Source organism: Leptodactylus fuscus, chromosome 6 (assembly GCF_031893055.1).
Source record: "Leptodactylus fuscus isolate aLepFus1 chromosome 6, aLepFus1.hap2, whole genome shotgun sequence".
Taxonomy (NCBI): domain Eukaryota; kingdom Metazoa; phylum Chordata; class Amphibia; order Anura; family Leptodactylidae; genus Leptodactylus; species Leptodactylus fuscus.
In genome coordinates this window covers 56,056,508-56,077,114 of record NC_134270.1, presented here as the reverse complement: position 1 = coordinate 56,077,114, position 20,607 = coordinate 56,056,508, and the positions used below count along the sequence as shown (strand labels likewise).

Genomic DNA, 20,607 nt, shown 5'->3' with positions numbered 1-20,607 from the left:
AGGATTGCTGATCTTACAAGAGGATGTGCCTGCATTCAAGTAAAAGAGTTGTCATGTTTGGATAAAAATAAATCCCAACAGATCTGAAGATGGGGACATGAAGGCTGTATCCAGTGACTGGGCGCTTGTCACTGCCAGGAGGAGCTACAGGGACTTTGCTCACCTCTGGGAACTGATGAGCATGCGTGGTTCTGAATGGATGCCATCAGGTATACTTCAGTGCTACAAGTGATTAATAGGGTTGAGCCAATCTTGATCGATTTTAAAATCCAATTTTCCAGCCAATCCTGATCGCGATCGTGAATTTGCTCGATCGCTAATCGGGATCCGATCTTTCCCGATTGCTCAACCTTATTTATGATATATACATGAATAGGGTTGAGCCGAAATTGAGATAACCTCCGACCTCGATCCCGTCGGAAAAGATCGGGATCGGAATTCCAATCCCGATCATGAAATTTACTCGATCGCCAATTGGAATCCGATCTTTTCCGATCCCGATTGCTCAACCCTATTAATGATATATACATGAATAAGGTTAAGCTAATCTTGAGATAACCCCCGACCTCGATCCCGCCGGAAAAGATCGGGATCGGAATTCCAATCCCGATCATGAAATTTACCCGATCGCCAATCGGAATCCGATCTTTTCCAATTCTGATCGCTCAACCCTAGTGATCAATACAAGTCCTAAATTCCAAGTGACCGCCTCCATCACTGGAGTGTAACCCCCTATTCAACTACACATCCAGCAAGGCTACTACTCTTCCTCATCGTGTGTACAGTCCCAGCGCAACCAGTCCACTATTACCAGACTATGGCTGAGAAGACTTCATCTTCTAAGATGGCTTCTTCAGTGCCATAAAGCCTACTATTTCCTAGTCATTCCTGAAGAATAAACTGAGTGAGTCACAGCACACATATAATACACACACGGCTGTTGACATTTGTCAGTGTGTCTTGGCTACCGAAGCAAACTGTAAAATAATGAGTATGTGATTCGCCATCCTCACCTTTCCTTCATATCTATCACCATCTTTCTTTATGTCATGATTACATCACAAGTTTTCTCGTCTGCTGCTCCCTACGAGGCTCCCGCTTCCACTTGGAGTTTCAGCTCACGCAGTTTGGGCAGTTGCATTTGGCAACAAGCAAATAAACAGACATTAATTATACTGGTAAAGGTTTTTTTTTTCTTCAAATAAAAATAAAACTGGTCGGACTTGATTCTCCTGTTATATCGTTGCCTTTCTTTCAGAATTACTAATCAGTTTCAGTTGAAAGCTCCCAAACTTAAGGCTCTTTTGCAATACGACAGTTGCTAAATACAGAGAGTACAGCACAGCTTTGTGTCAGGTGTATTATTTCTATCAATGATCCCAACACAAATGTTCAGTCTTGGCAAAAAACAGTCCATCTGTGTAGTGTCAGCCGAAACACTGTCCCAACTGTAACATACAGTATCACAATTCTAAGGAAAACATAAGATGGAGGAACTGGTGGATGATGATAAAATGGTGGAAGTTCTGTACAGACAGATGACTGGATACAGCCAATCCGATCTATCTATCCATTAAAAGGCATCTGAAATGGCCAAACATGGTCCAGAAGGAAATACAGGCTTCTTCTCAACATCTACCAGGACAGGAGTTATGAAAACAGACACACACGGAGACAGATCTATTTCCAACTTGGCTGTGAAAAACTTAGTTGGGATTACTATATATGTAAAGCGCATGTGAGGTGAAGGTCTCATCTGCATCAGAGCCGATTTCAGTTTAAAAATAACAGACACCCAGCAGGCCTTATTATACTTAATGGGCCGTTGGACTCCGTATGAATCAGCTATTTTATCAGTCCACCAATTCGTTGTTCTGGTCACACAATGGAGCAGGACAATGGACATCTCGATACAGATGTGAATTTAGTCTAAAACTGGCCATACATTAAGACCCATTCAACCATTTAATAAGTACTCCCATCTGTCCTTGTAGAGAAATATTGGGGGGGGGGGGAGATAAAGATCAGGAAGTTGGAGCAATGTTCTTGATGCTCATCTAGGATGAATGATGTATTAGCAGTAGGAGGATCAACTCTCACCGCACAAGGTTGCACAAGCAGGAGATGGTAGGGGTCTGAGTGGGGAGATCAGAACTCCAGGGAGCTAAGGGCCCACCGCTAGTGCACCAACTGCTTCATTTGCACAAAACGTCAAAATTGTTTTTCTTGAAATCTACAAAAATGACCTACTTAACAAAGGTATGTTGTTTATCACTGTAATGTGCTCTAACATTGTAATGTGCTATAACACTATTGTGGCATACTTGAAGGAAGGCGATAAGACTCCCCTTAAGTTGACCACACACTTTAAAGTGCTGTCAGCTATTCTGCAAATGTGGTTGTTTACTTCAATGGAAGAAGGCTGAATAACCTTCTGCTGGAGTCTTCTGGAACTGCTTATATCCTATGGATTCAAAGGATGAGCCTGATAAGATTGACTGACATTTATAATGTGTATGGTCAAGTTTAAGTGGGCTTTACATATTAGATTAATGGCTGCTAAACTGATCATAGATGTGATGTATATGGGGGTAACCACCATGGGGGAAGGAAGACAATATGGTGGATCTCAGTGGTTAATTCCTTTAAGTGCAATGAACATGTCAGAGTACATGTAGAGTGTTTGTGTGATAGCCATCTCATACATCTTGCGGTATTATTATTCATTTTATTTGTTTATATAGCTCCAACATATTCTGTAACATTGTACACAGAGTGCTATCACTCAATCAGTCAGTAAATGCTTTTGGAGTAAGGAAGGAAACCGGGGTACCCAGAGGTAAGACATTGGGAAAGTATTCGAAGCAGAGCAGATGCGGAATTTAGAATCCAGGATCCCACTACATGAAGATAACAGGGCCAACCACGGAGCCACCAAGCTGCTCATATGGACATATGCGCCGAATGTATTTTTTACAACTTTACTATTTACACAAAAAAAAGCATTATTCACAGTACTGTATACACGTTGTCATTGAAAAAGACATCACATCTATTCATAAGTCAGCACATTTCCTTGCGTATATAGTCATGATAGTTGTCTATTCTTCCCATTACATCTTCACCTACAGAACAGACAAGGTAGCAGCATAAGGTCTTGATGTCTTTGCGGTGTGCAGCGAGGTCTTATTTGGTGTATTCATGTTACTGAGGATCTACATTCTTATTGCTTAAATACGCCTTGTGTCTACAGTTGTTTACAAAGCAAGAGAGCAAATCTAAGCACTGTCTCTTTGTACTGAACAAACAACATGGAACAGAGACAACGTCGCAGGACTGTCACCGTGTATGTGCAAGGCTGTATGTTTGTTTGCTACGGCACAGCAGCCGCTGGCTTTGGATTAGTTTGTGTATTCCCCCTCCTTTCCCCTCCATTCTTTTTGTTGTTGTCTGACAAACCTATCATATTTTCTGTGTTTAGCAGACCATGAATTAACCTTCATACCAGTTACAGGGCTATTTAGTTCCCGCCGCTAGTAATCACCAAACTTTCCCTGTCTGTTGTGCCTTTCTCTAGCAACAAATCTCAGCACATCACTGCAGACTCCTGTACCGCGTCACCACCCGACACATGAGGCACAGCTGAGAGCATGGGACAGCAGGTAGACCGCTGCCGGGTGCGTCCTGAAACGTCTAATTACCTGAAGATGGCAGAAAATCAGTATACCAAATGCTGCAAAATAGAAATATTTACAGTGTATAACCTTAACTATATGTCCAGACGTATGTGAGTATTGGCACGTAACATCTGTTGGGTCTCTTGATCCAAACTTACACCAAGGCACCTTTCTTCTGCGATATTATACGCTTTCCTTTTGCACCCACACTGTCTATATTCGAGACTAAAGAGTCTGATGAAGGTCATCTGACCGAAACGTCACTCATATCTGCTCTATTCGAAATATTGCTTCACTTGTCATTTATACAAGAGTGTAAAGTCTCTTACTTGCTGTAATTTATGGTTTGGGACCCTACTTACCATTGGTTACTTATTCCAAACAGGCCTCAAGCACAAGACTGAGTTTGCAGGCTGAAGGGGTGGGGGTTGCAGAATGCAGGTGTCATCTGTCCCCAAATCAACCTCAATGTCGGATTTCTTTCTGCGTCATTTCAATGTTATTGAGCATCAGAGGACTTGCTTTATAGTCATTGGCACAGAACGGAGCATCAGACCCTCCATTGGAAGAGTCTCCACCGGCACTTGCGGTCGTGTGCATGAAGCCTTATGGGTGTTTCATCTCTGCTTACTCTTTTGGGTAGGTTTTTCAATACATCTAGTAATAAGACCATAGGAAAGTTTGATGGTGAGGTCTATCTCATAGTTCACCCAAAAGGTGTCTTAAAGGGTAATACTGCTATTATAACCTTTCTCTAGGTTCACACTTGTGCTGGGGTTTCTGTTCCACTTGAGGGCCCAAAAAATGGAAACCCTGTCTGCTTACAAAGCGAATACCCATGGACCCCATAGACTGTAATGGTGTCCGCCGGGTTTCCACCCAATATGCTTGCAGTTCTTTTCTCTCTGTATTTTTCAAGTGAACTGGGGACGCAATCCCCGAATGGAATCCAAGTGCGGGTGTGAACCTTACCCATTCCAAATAAAAAGATATGTTCATACACATTAAATCTGTATAGCAGAACATCTCAGTAATAATGAATGGAAGATGCAGACAATGTAATGTGACTGCACATGCAAGGTCATACCAGCTTCAAGACTCATCATAAAAAAAAAAACAAATTGGACCTTTTAGGTACCAAGAAAGAAATGAAGTCTTTGGTATGGGACCATATTCACATTACCTGTGTTTCTGATATGACTGTGTAAACTAGACAATCCATGGTGACATAATATGAAATTATCTGGCGTACACAACAGTCTAAGAAACAACAGCAACAGCATCAACAATTTCTAAGCACGTGATATTACACAAACTACATGTGTACAAGTCGGAGAGTCAACAAGAGATTTCATGCAAATCAGTAGAAACATAAAAAGGATGTTTGCAAGTTCAGATACCTGGAGTTCCTGTTCAGCTGGACAAACAATGGCACATAATATATCAAAATCCTGCAGTCGTGTATCCACAATACTGTGGTTAGTTATGGAGACCCTTGAATTTGTCTTATACCTTCTAGTGGGTTGCAACTAATTGTTGAGAATACAGATGAAATAAGCCATACTACCTGAAATACACTTCAGTGGCTTAGAAAGATACTAATACTGCTGCACAGAAATATACAGCAATACATATAGTGACCTGCTCATGAAGATTTCTACAAGTCACGTATAGCTTTATGTCTGCTGCAAAAAACCATTCCACTTGTCTGAGGCTAAGACCCCACATATCGAAACATAGCTACAAACCAAGTTTTTGCTTCAATTTCCTCTACGTTTTTATTTCCCCTGTTACATCTATGGGGGAAATGCTCCCAATTATCTTGATAAAATTATAATGCTGCGATTTTCAAAAAAACTAAAAAGTAATACGATGAGATGAAATGACTTCTCATTCATTCTGCTGCTATTGTAAAATGGAGCGTATATTTTTCCACAGCAACCAAAACGTTGCATTTCTGCAAAGTGGGGCCTTAGTCCGAGGCTTAGTACTAAGCATGGTGGCAAGCTGTAGGCTATGTCTGACAAGGCCTCAATGATACTACCATCTTTATATATCTTTGGGCAGACCATTGGTAGAGGTATATACCCACTACGGTGATGGAGAACACAAGGGGATAGAGACACGGAGAAGACCAGCAGACCTCTGAAAATTCATAGGACAATACGCAAAAGAGAAAGAGTATCACAATGGAAATTCTAGTTTACCTAACCTGACACTAACTATTCTATACATCACTCAGTTTCCTGAAGTGCAGATCTCACCTATTTATAGGAAGCAAGCTATACTTTCCTGACCCCACCAGAGGAAAGTGGGTCACCATATATTACCAGGCCAACACTGTGCACAGCGTCTATGAGTGCACTCTGTTTATTCACAGACACACACACAGCATGATGCTGTCTCATTAAAGCAACTTATTGTTCCTCCTCCTCTACCGTAATACGCTTGATATAAACCTCCTTTAGCAAGTGCAGGCTACCCGGCCTTTAACTCAGAGCAAACAATGTGGATTGTGTCTGTGATCTTACACTGTGGCATCTATGTATACACCAATAGAAAACTGCCCCAGGTCATGTACTAACAGCAGATTAACCCTGAACAGTAGCAACTGCTCAATAAGCTCCTTAGATACTTCTCTATAGCTTCTGAATGAGTAAGGGCTCATTCACACTGAGTTTTTTGCCAGCTGATTTTGACGCGGAATCCGCCTCAAAATCCACTGCCAAAACCGGCTACCATTGACTTCAATGGGAGCCACTCGCTTATTTTTTCCACTAGCTAGTAGTAGAAAAAAGAAGCGAGATGACCCTTCTTGCCGCAGATTCCGCAGCTGAATCAGCTGCAGCGTCCACGGTGCGAGGCTTTCTCCCGATTAGGCCCATGTATTTGGGCCTAATCCGGAGCGGAATGCCGCAACAGCAGTGCACCAGCATCCAGTCGCGGCTAGCCGTTTCTTGGACCGGAATCTGAGGCGGCCTCCTCATTAATTTCCAGTCCAAAAAAGCCAGTGTGAACCCGGCCTAAGGGTATATTCACACGGATGAATTTGGTGCTTTTAACTAGCATCATGCTTAATCCATAGGGTTTCTCAGTTATTTTTTTATATTCTTGGCTATTTATAAGGCGTCATGCCAACCTGGTAAAAACTTGGGAGTCACCAATGCGGATTCTAGAAAGGCGTAAGGGGTTAAAAGTGGCTCCAAATTTTCCCAGTGGTCATAGCCATTAGGAGCCTTGATGTAATAATAATAAATGCCAGAGGTAATGATCTAGGTTCCGTTCACATAGCTAAACTCAATAGTTTGTTCTGATAAGGATCTTATTATAGTGTGGTCTGAAATTGTTTCAGGTCTTAGATTTTATTCACACATCAGTATTTTGCTCAGTGTTTGTAAGCCAAAACTGGGAGCAGATCATAAACACAGAATGGGAACAAATCTTTCCATCATACTTAATCTCTGTTGTCTTTAGTCCTGGTTTTATCTAATAAACACTGATACAAAACAATGATGTGTGAATAAAGACTTAACAGTAATGGGGTGCAAAACACATTAGCTATTGAAAGGAGAAGGTGGGTAGTAAACTCCTACGTTTCATAAAGGATGGCTGAATAAGGTCAGGCATCCGACACTAGACTGTGGACTAGGGAGGAATAACAGGGTTCAAGGAAGTGACAATTTTTTGTCTGGGCTCCTAGACGTTAGAAAGGAGTTGGAGTTTGATATAGGTATCTCCAAACTCCTAGTGGCAGGAGAGCCTTGCTCAAAGAAGACATCTGGGACAGTGATTGGGAACAAGTTTTCATAGGAATTCATCATTTGGTCCAGTCATTGTTTCATATGAAAGAGATTTAATCAACGATAAATATATTGAAAATACATTTTCCAGAATCTCTCATTTTATTCAGTATTTTTTTTTTTTTACCAAACATTAACATTTTAAATTATTTTTGCTTTACAGAACATCAAAGATATATGTGTGGATATGAAAAAGCAACAGGAACTCGGATTTAGGCTCAAACTTGGTCAGTGGAGCATTTATGGTTTACGACTCAGTAGTGGTGGAAAAGCTGCAGTTAAAGCAGAATAATTTTTTATGTGGGTATATCAGTATATTATCCAAATTTACTGCATGCTATAGCTGTAGTTAATAGCTCTCTCATAGCCGTCATACGTTGCACACAGTAAGTAGGAGAGAATCTGCTTTATAACTGTCTCACTCACAGAACATATATACATCTACCCTGTTTATAGACTTGTATAATTTGAGTCATGTGACTTGCAGTCTGTCTCGAGATGGATAGAAAAAGGATTTTCACAGTGAAAGGCAGTTTAGCTGAGGGGGGGGGGGGGGAGGAAACCCATTTACTAGGACTAGACAGCTTCCCATATTTCACCGTTTTCGCCATCTCCTAACTCTTGGACTTAATGAGCCCATTGTGAACTGATAAAATGTGACTTGTATCTCTCCTCTATCTGGGCTAGTAACCCACAATAAAGGCCAACCGGAAAGTATTCCTGCATAGCAGGGGGGGCTATTAGTGTCTGAATGGAGTTAAAGGGAGATAAGCAGCAGCAATTATCAAGAATTTTCTATATTATTTTGAGTCTCCATTATCTAATAATCTTTAATTCTGTGTTTTCCAACCTCTTCTCCACAGGACACCGCTGAAGAGCAAAGAGACAAAGCTATGTATGTATAAATCAGTGGAATTTCCATACTAATTCTCCTAATAACTACACAAGTACATTGTCTGCTTAACACAAGACTCTTGTACAAATATACTTATCATTGCACCATTTTCTCCCTACATCAAGTAACCAGGTTTTGCTAAAAATGTGTGATAAAGTGCAATAGAATATAGAAATATGTTTTACCAGCAGATCCTATTGTCACTACATGTACATGGGACACATGGGTAAAACAGAGTAAGGCTATGTTTACATCTGTGCCGGATGTTCATTCTGTGTGGAACTGTCAAGATCGACTTCATGTAGTGACTCCAATTAAATACACCAGATGCCCGACAGAAACTATGGTAGTCAATAGGGGTCCCTTGAGCTCCGTTCGTGCCCGTCGTCACCGATCAGTTTTTATCCATTCTTTTGGTCATCCGATGGACCAGTAGAACAGAAATGAAGGTGCAAACATGAATGTATCCTAACTGTTAAGTAAAAGTCTGATGTGATATATTTCCTATGTTCTCCAGCTATATAGGAATCTAGGAAGATTGTTCATTCTCTACTACTTACGTCTAGGTTTGTACAAACTCAATGAATTGCATTGCACAGAGCACTAAAAGTTGAGTAGATCCAAGTCCTACAGCACAGTCAGGCTGAGGAACCCTGCGGTGGCTACAGGGGTAGAGGTAGGTAACTAGGATCCAGGACAATGAATAGGAAAAATCTCAGAGCCGCCATTCACACTGGCAGGCACCATGCCCTAATGTGACCTGTGGTGTGCTCTCTCTGTGTTCCTATTTCAAGGCCACTGCCTGGAGCTTGCAGACAATGATTGGGGAGGGCTTTGAAGTCAGAATAGGAGCCGAAAGCTAAACAAGCAGGAGGGGTGAATTAGGGAGGGGTTTACATGGGATGGGAGAAGACGGTGAGGGTGCACATTATATATATTTATATACATATCTATATGAAGTTGAAAAGACCAAAGAATAGTGGTTCACAGTTGGGCATCAAAATGTAAAAAAGACGAAATGAAAACCAAAAAGATTCATGCCTGGGCACATACTGCTAATGTCTGGAAGCCCCTTCTGTGCATTGAGGATGATGGATGTCTTGGAACAGCCTGCAAGACCTAAGCGTGTTACATCGCAACTATTTACATAAACTGCTGATCCACCCGTAACCCCTGACACTAGCAAGACCAAAGGAAACAAGGGATCTGACACCACAGGCTGCAAGAGGTCTCGAAGAGTCTTTACCTATCTCAGACTTCGGGGGCATGCTCTGCACAATGGGCCACCTGCTAAGAATGTTTACTTGGGATAATCCTATTTTCCAATGATTTCTTATTAATTTACTCTAATAAACCTCCTAATGCAGAACTTTTTGAAGATACATTTTGGAGTTTAAACATTAATACATATTCATTCATATATTGCTATAGCATTGTGATGTGTTAAAAGTTGCGGATGCGGAGACCTCCATGTTTAGACTCATCCAGAACAGTGCGGTGCCCTTTTGGATTGGTTTTGTTTGGCTCTACTTGGAGCTGCAAGCAGTGAATGAATGGATACTTCCTAAGGCCTTATTCACACAAACCGAAAAACCACTGTGTTTAAAGCACATTAGGGGAAATTTTGACATAGAGGAGTCAAAATGTGATGCAACTTTGGGACATGGCCCTTTCTTATATTCCTTCCTTTTTTTGATGGTCCATTAAAATTAGACCCATCTTGTCCCCATCTTTTTCCGTTTTCATCGATCCCATGATAGACTATGTTAAATCTATGAGGGATCTGTAAAAATGGGTCCCAAAAAGATCTCAAAGGCTGAGGAAAAATGAACCATGTTTTTCTTTCCATGGCCATTTCTCACCAGAGTCGTGTGAATCCAGATCCACCATCATTTTTTTTTTCAGGAATCTGTGTTTGCCTCAGCAGCCAGACCTCATCTGATCAACAGGTACATTTTTAATACTTTTCTGTTGTAACAAGGGCTGTGGAGTTGGAGTCAGAGTTGTGGAATCAAAGCTGGATTTGGGATCAACTTTGGGTGGAGTCAGAGTAAGAAAAAAGTTACCGACTCCAGGTTCCAAATAAATGATTAGATATAATAAATGATATGATTAATTATATTATACAGTTATTGCTATTGTATAATTAGATGTATAGTTTGTTACATACTGACGTTCACGGGAATTCAATCACTGTTTTTTAATGAATTTGACTAGCTGACCATGGCTGTCAGCTATTTATGAAGTAGTCAGAGTTGGAGCAGAAGTCGGACAGTGGAAATATACTACCTGTCTTGTGCACTGCCGCTGACATGGAGGTAAACATAGATGGAAATACTTTTTATATCTGTCCCGGGTACTCCTCACTGTCCTGATGACATCTGTGCAGGGGTGTATTGTCCTTGTACAGGACAACAAAGTCCAGCATCAGTAACACCTCTTTTACTGTTCATTACATGATGTCTGACTATACTGTACACAAGAAACATGTCATGATCCGAACTGTTGAGCGACAAAAGTGTAAAAAGTGTTTTGAGCAGAGTGTGTGTATGTGTGTCGGACCGTAAATCACCTCCCTTTCTACTGAACAATTTGGCCTCCAAGACCAAACCTGTAATGGGCAATCCTGTGTAGAGACATCAAGCAACAAGTGGTTATGATGATGGAAGGCTGCCATATATATATATAATATACTGGACTATCCAGGGGTCTTACCTTGTATAAAGATGCCCCAAACCCTTCACTGCTCCAGCCTTCACTTCATCCTAATTGAGATAAAAAATAGGCATCAGTTGTATGTATAAGCAATGGTTAAAACACAGCCTGTACATAGATATTCAAAGTATATACACTAGCATGTGGCAAGCAGAGGTGATAAAGTGTCTACTTGGCAGCTGTACACAAGATTCCTAATGTAACAGGTGTCAAGTGAATATTACAGGAGGGGCGCAGGTGCCGGGGTGCACAGCAGATGTATACAGCGATCGTGCAGGACATCAGGACTTGATTCAGTGTGTGTAGGAGTGGGGCTGTACAGTAGGAAACATGTGTTAAACAGATACATACAGTATGAGAATCCCTGTGGCCAGCAGCTGGGATAAAACACGTGTGAGCTGATGGTGTATTATCACACACATAGCAGACCGGGCTGTGATGGAGGAAAGTAAAGAGACAGAGAGAAGGTACAGAGACTTACAGGGCTAAGACTGGGTTCACATTGGTGTTTGTCTCTGCATGAAATCAGTTTTTATTACCGTCTAAAAATCCTCAACAAAGGATTTCAAACAGTTTGTTCTAAAACTCATTGATTTCAATGGGTTTAAAAACCATCCGTAGGTGTCTGTTTGTACCATTTCCGGCTGATATCTGCTCTTTTGGATGGAGATAAAAGTTGGACATGCAGTACTTTTGCTCCATCCAAAAAATAAGAATACATGATGGACAGCAACTAATCCGTTTCATTTTTTTAACAGTCTGGTCTATGGAAGGTGGACATAATCTGTTAATTCTTCTCTGCGCACACTCCGCATAAAGAAGGGAAAAAACAAAACAAAACGCATGTCGCAAAAAGAGAGTTTTTCTTTGATGGACACCCATTGACTAATCCGTAAAAAAAGATGGACCACAGTATATGCTGTTTAGGGCGGGTTCACACCTGTGCCCGTTTTCCACTTTGCAGGTTTCCGTTTCCTCCCCGAGAAACTGGACAGGAGACGGAAACCGGGAGTCAGTTTTCAAACCCATTCATTTCAAAGGGTTTGAAAAGTGTCCACCTGTGAGCGTCTTCTGGTCTCTGCGGCGAAACCGTTTTTTTTTTTTTAACTGGACACAAAGTCGGACATGCAGGACTTTGTGTCCAGTTAAAAAAAAACAAAACAAAAAAACAGTTTCGCTGTGGAGACCAAAAGACGCTCACAGCCGGACACTGAATGCCAGGTTTCCTGCCCGCAGAAGACGGAAACCCACAAAGCGGAGATCGGGCACTGGTGTGAACCCGCCCATAACCGTATGTCTTAATTTAAAAAAAAAAGAATTGGCAGTGGACAGATACCAGACGCAAGTGTGAACCTAGCACATTGCGGAAATGCAGAGAGAAAAAAACCTGTGTATTTCAGAACCTGCAAAGCAATGAGATTTTGGTTAATCTCATCCGCACATTGCGGAAAAACATTTTAGAAAACACAGCATGTTCATTTTAGCTCCGGAATTGCAATTTTTTTTCTATAGATTTAATAAGGGAACAAAACCCGTATTGGAAATTGCAGCAAAAAAATTCAACACATTTTTACAGCGTTTTTTTCTTATTTTTGCAGCGACTACAGTTTTTACATATTAAACATATTCACACGTCCGCCTATCACATATGGGTGGCGTCTGCGTCTTTCATGGACCCAGAGACACGCAAAATATAGAAAATAAAACCATGAGTGAACTTGATCCACTTTTCACAGACTTGAAAGGCGGATCAACCACGGACAGCACACCAACTGCAAATGAGACGGGTGCAGGCTCTATGTGAATAGCATGGACCTCATGTGTCTAGAGATGTGTGAATAAGGCCTTATATGTTTTACCTGAAAAAAAATTCACTGAAAACTATGCACTTTTTCCCCAAATACACACTACTAAAATACATAAATGCCTGTTTTTTTAAATACCTATTTGTAAAATTCCCAGAATTTTTTTTATTTTTTATTGTTTTATTCAATGACACACATGGCAGCAATGGATTGTGCCACATGGAGGAATGTCTATGACCTCACTGAATTGTGATGTCACCAGCTCAGTTGATAAAGCCTCTTTCTATTCATCTCCAGCCCTCCTTACACTCAGGAAGAGGCCACTGAATTATTTACCACCATATGTTCCAGAGATCTGACAGAGGAAAACTTTTAGGGGGGGGGGGGGGGGGGTGGAAGGATTTGCTGCTAAATTTATAGCATCAGGTTGGGTGTCAGTTGTCAATAATTAGCTAATCCAAATCCTCTTCCTTTCACAACAGATCCCTTGAACTATGTGATCCACAGTATCATTCATTTTTAGCAGAGCAGATCTAAGGAAGAGAAATCTGCCTCAGTGTTCAAAGTCACACTGTCCCCTGCTGCCACGCAGGAACAGAAGGAAGGGGATTAAAAATTCTCTTTCTGCCGCCCTCACTCTTTCTTTTCACTTACTTAGAATTTGGAGAACATGTCTCAGTCCATAAAGTGCCCCTCATGGCTGAGGGTTAAGGATTACACAGTCTCCTACTGTCCCAGACACAGTAAGGAGCACAAACCACTAACTAATGCCATGTAGTTAGCGACATGACTTTGTGTGTGCCATATGCACGCAATATACAATGGTGTAAGCACTATGTCTTGGCGTACCTGGTAGCGATAAAGAATAATGTATACTGTGCACTACCCATTTTTTATTAGTAGATGAAGTATAAACCAAGCGTAATGTACATCTACTATACATTGGATGGCATGTTCAATTCTACAGACCCTAAGGTTAGGTACGCACTATGAATCCTGCTGACTTAGAAACCTCCTATGTCATTGTGGCTTCCGACTGACCCATGGGACTGGAAAGGTTTTGGGCTAGAGAGGATTGGGGGCCATTACATCAGTTTATGTCTTTGGAGTTGGAAGGAATTGTTGAGCTGAAATCTGGCTCTGCTCATCTCCCAAAGAACAGATACAGTGTCACTAAATATATACATAATACAACAGCCAATATGGCCGCATTAAGTCAGAATCCTGTCAGTACCACAATAGTTAACCACAACCAGAGCAATCCCTGGATGAGAAATACCTCAGCCATAAGATGGACAGTTAGGACTCCAGACAGTCATTATATTATATACGATCATATGTATTTTTGTATTTTGATCTTGCTCACTTTGGTACTAACTGTCCAAGAGTCTTGAGAATGATTGAAATTCCCTTACACTGCCCATCCAATGCACGTCCATATTGGTTCTTGGGCTACAAAGTGACATTTATGCCCAACTTTTAGAAAGATGGACTTTAACTGAAGCTTGAACCCCAGGATGAAAGATGGCTATGTCCGACATAGTTTAATGTAATATAAGGCATCCTAGTATTGGCGGCACAACATACTGAACATCCTTGTAACCGTATAGGGATTTGCATCAGATGTTACATTTCATGTCAGATTCTTGAAAACACAACATAGTTTGTTCTCTTTGACTAGACTGTCTTGTCTAAGTTTATCCTTTGTAAAAGTTAGACAGTATTAGTATATCTGCCCCATGTCCAGCTCACTGGAGTTTAGATATCTTCTTGCACATCCTTCTTTTCTCATCCCACGGTGCATACATTTGTTTTGTCAGATTTTTGTTTCCCCTCGTGTGTCTTTCAGCTGTGGCTTATCAGTGATGCAAGTAGAATAACGCCAATTTACTGAGAATGCGTAATCCTAAAATCAGATTGGGGGATTTTATGAGGCAATATGACCTTGCATATGTCTCCATTAAAGCTATAGAAACCTGTTCTTGTATGCTGTGTTCCCAGTACATATTTAGACAGATAACACTAATTGCACTTGACATGTCCTCTTAAGGATGGACTCCCTCCTCCCCCCTCCCCGCTTCTCACAGCCCCCTCCTTGCAGAAGAGCAATGAGTGAGATCTGCATTCCCTGACAATACACACTCCATCAGCACACAGCGTTACCAGTGACACTATACACATACACTCCATCACCAGACTGGTGACAATACCCATACCCACATATCTACACCACTCAACAAAACAAACAAACCCTACACGATCTGATTCTGTATACGGTCAGTTCTGCGTTCCTTCTGTAGGACCTCTATGGGAAAGTAAATCGGATTAGAAGTAGAGATCCAATAATTTCTTTATCCATATTTTACTGACCGGTGTACTGTGGATATCGCTGAGTTATAGCGGATATGTCAGCGTAGCTTATAGACAGGCAGTCTATGCCAATCCAATGTAAAAAAAACTTCATTTCCCACTAAACATTGGTAGTTTTATAAGGGCTACTAACCATCGGCAATGAATCTACAGGTCCTAGTATTCCCTGGAGGGTCATAGGTTGGGGACCACTACTATAGACTGACCAGGTCTTCTCCTGGTAGCTGCCACAGTAATAACATGGCATCCAGCCCCCGCACATCACTTACAAAAGCATGGAAGAAAAGAAAGAAATATCAAAGTAGTCATTCCAGGCATCATCACTTGTAAAAATTTCATTTCTTGTCAATGTCCACACAGCACATAAAACTCTAGTGGTTGTGTAGGCCTAAGCTGAAAAAACGGCACGTTAGAATGTCTGCAGACTTGATTCATGTCACCATTATAAAGCGTCCCCTGTCAAAGACACAGAGCCACTAACTCTCAGCCTTTCTTCCCTGCTACCCCTTCTTTTTATTTTTTTTCTAGCCAAGCAACTGTGCATTTATTAATTCATGAGGCACTAATTAGTTCTTTGTTTAATTTTGTGTTAAACAGACTGACCGGAATGATAACGACTTGCAGCGCTGCGTTGCGGTCCCAAACCGCCCCTCTTTTCTGACAACAAGGGAGCGCAGTGCGACTGCCGTGATGAACCCAAATTCCCTCTTCAGTTGCACTTCATTAAGTCAAAATGTGACAAGAAGCTTAGAGAGCAACTTTCAGATCCGATCGCACATAACAATTGGGGAGTGAAGTTCTCCGAGAGGATGCTGGGGAAGCAGCAAATGTTCTGCCTGTCTCCTAACCCCTCCAATGCCACAAAAAAAAGTATTAAAGAGACAGCAAAACATATTCCACACAGCAAAGCTCAAGCTGCTGACTGTGACGATAAGTCTAATGCACAGAAACTTCAACCCGCTGGAAAGACAACTTTGTACAACTCTCCCCAGCCAGACTCTGCCGAAAGGAGCCACGAATGAAATGGCTATTAGATAGGATGCATGTACGTACATGAGCTTCTATTATAAAACATATTTACAATCTTGATAATTAATTTTAAAGATGGTAAATGATCTATATCCATTTGATCTTCTGTGAGAGACAGCACAGTAGTGGCGAGAAGACACGAAGATGCCTCTCAGGAGTTATTGCTATTTTGAAGCCATATTGACCGCTTGATGTATAGACGTGCTCCTGGGACATCTGACTTCACAGTGTACACGACAGCTAAAGTTGCTTGGAGGCAGAAGGCACAAAGCCTTGTGAATATGTGAGTGAGTGTGAAGGGTACTGGGTTTCTCTGCGCGAACCAAGTCTCTTCCTATTTATCCAGATATCCTTACAGACTTTCAGAAGTAAAGAGGATTCGGGGGCATGATGAGATAAGAGACCATGACTTCACAAGGTAAATGGTGGCCATGCTGAATAGAATTAGTTTACCCAAACCATTATCGCATTTGCTACATAGGACTGATTTTCCATGCAGGTCTTGGTAGATAGGTCTTCAGTGCACACCTCATCATATATTAGGAGCATTATCTGTGGTCCATGCATCAAAACAGAAACCTATGCCAGAAAAGTGGCATAAATGATGATAAATCAAGCAAGGGCAATGGCTGCACCCTATTAACCCCCTCTGAGAAAAGTTGAAAAGCGATGCAAAATTTAAAAATTTGCAATTTTTGGGCAAATAAATCTGACTTGAGAAAAAAAAATAACTTTTTTTTCAAGGCTTCTTTGCCATAGGTATAGGAAAGAAAGTTATAGACCCTACCATGTTGAATCTTTAGTTGTTTTGCACAATGCTTGCCAATTTCCCTTTCTCATAGGAAACACTTGTGAAGAATTGCCAATTTCCCAAGGAATTTGGCAAGAAATGGTCAGCTGTAATGGCTGAAATTTAACAGGTATTGCTGGTGACATGGGTCATTGTGGTGGTCCAACCTAAATGCGAGAGAAAGCATCATAATCTATAATCACTTTGTGTTCATAGAGACACTGCTGTATGCCTTACAAATAATATTTCATGGTGAAGACATAGAGCTAGTTCACATGGGGCAAAATGGTCAGGATTTTGACACAGAATCCGCGTCAAAATCCTGCTCAAAAAACCACCAAAGTCATTTCCGTTTTCCACGAGCGGTTTGTTCCCGCTCATGGAAAAAAGAAGCAAGCTGCCCTTTCTTCAGGCAGATTCCACGGCTGAATCAGCCATGGATGTCCGCCTTGCCACGCTCCCTCCTGACTAGGCCCATTCATTTGGGCCTAATCTGGAGCGGAAAGCCGCGACGGGATGCCGCACTGCCGCGACGGAATGTGTTCACGCGGAACCCCATGTGAACTAGCCCATATACCTACTGGAGTGTAAGTACAGACCAGGTTTGCATCCTATGAGTCACACACTAGCAGGCCACTTGCATACAAATATTTGTGGTCTCAAACAACAACTATTCCTAAAATCAGCTCCCATTCATTCAATATATGCCCGAGGACTGGATCTGATTTCCACTGCTCCCTGGCTCTATCAGACTGGTCCATCTTGGAGAATGAATAATTTTATCATAAAGGTATATAGGGAGTTGTATATAAAACCCTCTATTATACAAGTGAAGACTTCAGTTACTCCAAATACAACATAAATCCACCATAAGCTCTTGCTAGTTTCATACAACCATTTCATTACTGTTATTATAACCTATGAATCTAAAGAATTCTGTATGTTAAAAGCCAATGTTATAGGCAAGCCCTGGCAACTGAAAAGGGTTAATGTGAAAAACCTGCATCTCTACAGTCCGGTGGATAATGTGTGGAGCACATGTTTACAAATGATAACATACATAGAAGTGATTGATTCCAACCGCAGGACCAAAGACTGAGTACAGCCAACAAGTATCGGAGATAAATTGTATGTTTCTATTTAATAATGACACTCATTTATACTGTCCTCTGCCTCCGCTACTTGTCTAAACAACCCCATTCCCTCCTATCAAATATGATCTATAAAACCAGCATCCTCCTTCCATCTATCACCGGCCCCTATTATTTCATCTTCACTTTGCTTCTAATGTTCTCTGTGTTGGATCATCAGCCAGTTGTACACAAAGTACCTACATAGCCCTTGGCCATTAGAGGCCATAAGAATTGGTGGCATGATTCGGTGCTAGAGTGATGGCCACATGTTCTGTTATACCAAAAAAAGACAAAAATATAGCAGATTTCCTAGAAGGGTTGACGGTGGGGTATTTAACAACTTCCTCCATCCACTGTATAAATGGTGCTATCGGGAAAAGCTTCCCACACACCATCCTGCTTTTTTTTATGTATAACCCCCAAAATAATGTAATTGAAAAGTTGTATGTAGTCCAATAAGGTGCCAATAAACACTACCACATGTCCCTCTCACAATTCTGTTGGGTCTTTGTACATTGGTACACATTCTTTTTTAGTGTAGTAAACTAGTACTAAAACGTAAAAATAAAATTATTGTTATTTATATCACACAATGAAAGCAGAAAAAAAAGATGAACAAGTAATTCAAGTTTTTACTCATCTCACCTCCCCAAAAGATGGAGTAAAAAGTGGTTGAAAAGTACCGCAGAATAGTAACCTTCAAAACTATAGATTGGCCCACAAAAACACAAGCCCTCACACTATTTTGCTAACTGTAAAAAAAACCACATGTATGTTATTTCTATGGGCACATACACACAACTGCAGTTTTTGTAGCTGTGCATCTGTGCCGTATACAAGGACTGCAAATTATGAAGCATGTTCTACAAGTTTCGGGGATCATATAGGTCTTTTTGCGGATCTGTGATGGCTGATGACATGTGGACATGTTTTTGTGTACTGTAAAAATCACTACAGTCGTGTGAAGGAGGCCTTAGGCTGGTCTCACATGGGGTTTTTTGGTCCGGAACCTGAGGTGGAGACTGCCTCAGGTTCTGGACCAAAAAATGGGTAGATGCTGGTGCACTGCACCGGCATCCAGTTACACACTCCGCTCCGGATTAGGCACAATGGGCCTAGTTGGGAGGAGGGAGTGTCTTCAGGCCGATTCACCACACAAATCAGCCTGAAGAATGAGCATGTCTGTTTTCTCTGGTAGCCGGAACAAACGGCTCCTGGAAAAAAGACCTGACCGGCTCCCATTGATTTCAATGGGAGCCATCTTTTTGGTGAAGATTTTGAGGCCGTATTCATTAGGTTATGTTCACACGGAGTATTTTAGAGCAGATTTTGATGAGGAATCCGCCTCAAAACAGCTCTCATTGACTTCAAATGGGAGCTGCTTGCTTCTTTTTTCCACTAGTTACTAGTGTGCCGTGGATTCAGCGGCACGAGGCTCCCTCCCAATTAGGCCCATTCTTCAGTCCTAGTCCGGAGCAGGATACTATGACTGGATGCCAGTACACTGCACCGGCATCCCGTCACAGCTAGCCGCATAGAAGTGTTCACACACGGAATGCAAATTCCGCCATGTGAACGTACCCTTAAAGAGCAAAAGTAGTAAAACATAACAAAATTGTTGTCATTGTATCAACTAACAGAATAACGTTAACATGTTATCAATAGGTGAATGCCATTAAAAATGCAGTTTTTTTTTTAAATTTCCCCACAAAGAGTTAAAAAAAGTTTATGTACACCAAAATGGTGCCATTGAAAAATAAAGTTTGTCCCGCAAAAAACAAGAATGAATACAGCTATGTTGACAGAAAACATGATACAGGTGAGTTTTAACTGAACTCATAGATATTACTATATAAAGGAATCCTATTAACCCTCTGCCGAACCAACCATAGTAAAGAAGATGTCAGCAATCCATAAAGTAGCTACTATAAAGGTGTGCCTCAACACTTAAGTCTCCTTACCACATTACTTGGTATTATTATAAAGGATGGATTTCTAGTTTTTACATATTTAGACAAGAACCTTTAGGCTACAGCCCCACATAGCGAGCCGCAGCCAAAAAATGCAGTTTTCCTGTGCGGACTTTCTGCCTCTGTTATACCTACAGCGTTTCCGTAGGTATCATTGACATGCTGCAATTTCCAAAAATGCTCACGTTTTTTATAAACTGCAACATTTCCGCTGAAGATTTTTTTCTGCAATGTATGGATGGGATTAGCTAGAATCCCATTCAGTTTGCAAGTAATGTAAAACGGAACGTTTTTTTCCGCAGTGTTTCCGCCATGGCCAAAATGCTCCGTGTTTGCAATGTCTTAGGCTGGGTTCACATGGCGCTTTCTTACTTTAGAGCCGCATGCAGTTTGTAGTTGCATTATCGTATGATAATGACCATG

General features: G+C 41.3%; 1 protein-coding gene across 3 annotated transcripts in view; it reads right to left on the bottom strand.

Annotated features, from left to right (window-relative positions):
• The window catches only part of CASZ1 (castor zinc finger 1), a 194,614-nt gene that overhangs the window by 51,916 nt on the left and 122,091 nt on the right, over positions 1-20,607 (bottom strand). For 2 of the 3 annotated variants that reach the window (XM_075280011.1, XM_075280010.1), the window contains exon 3: positions 11,088-11,137. The gene's annotated coding sequence lies outside the window, so the exon portion shown is untranslated. Of the gene's footprint in view, positions 1-1,013; positions 1,131-11,087; positions 11,138-20,607 lie in introns of those variants that run through there. The other variant, XM_075280012.1, reaches the window with a different exon arrangement.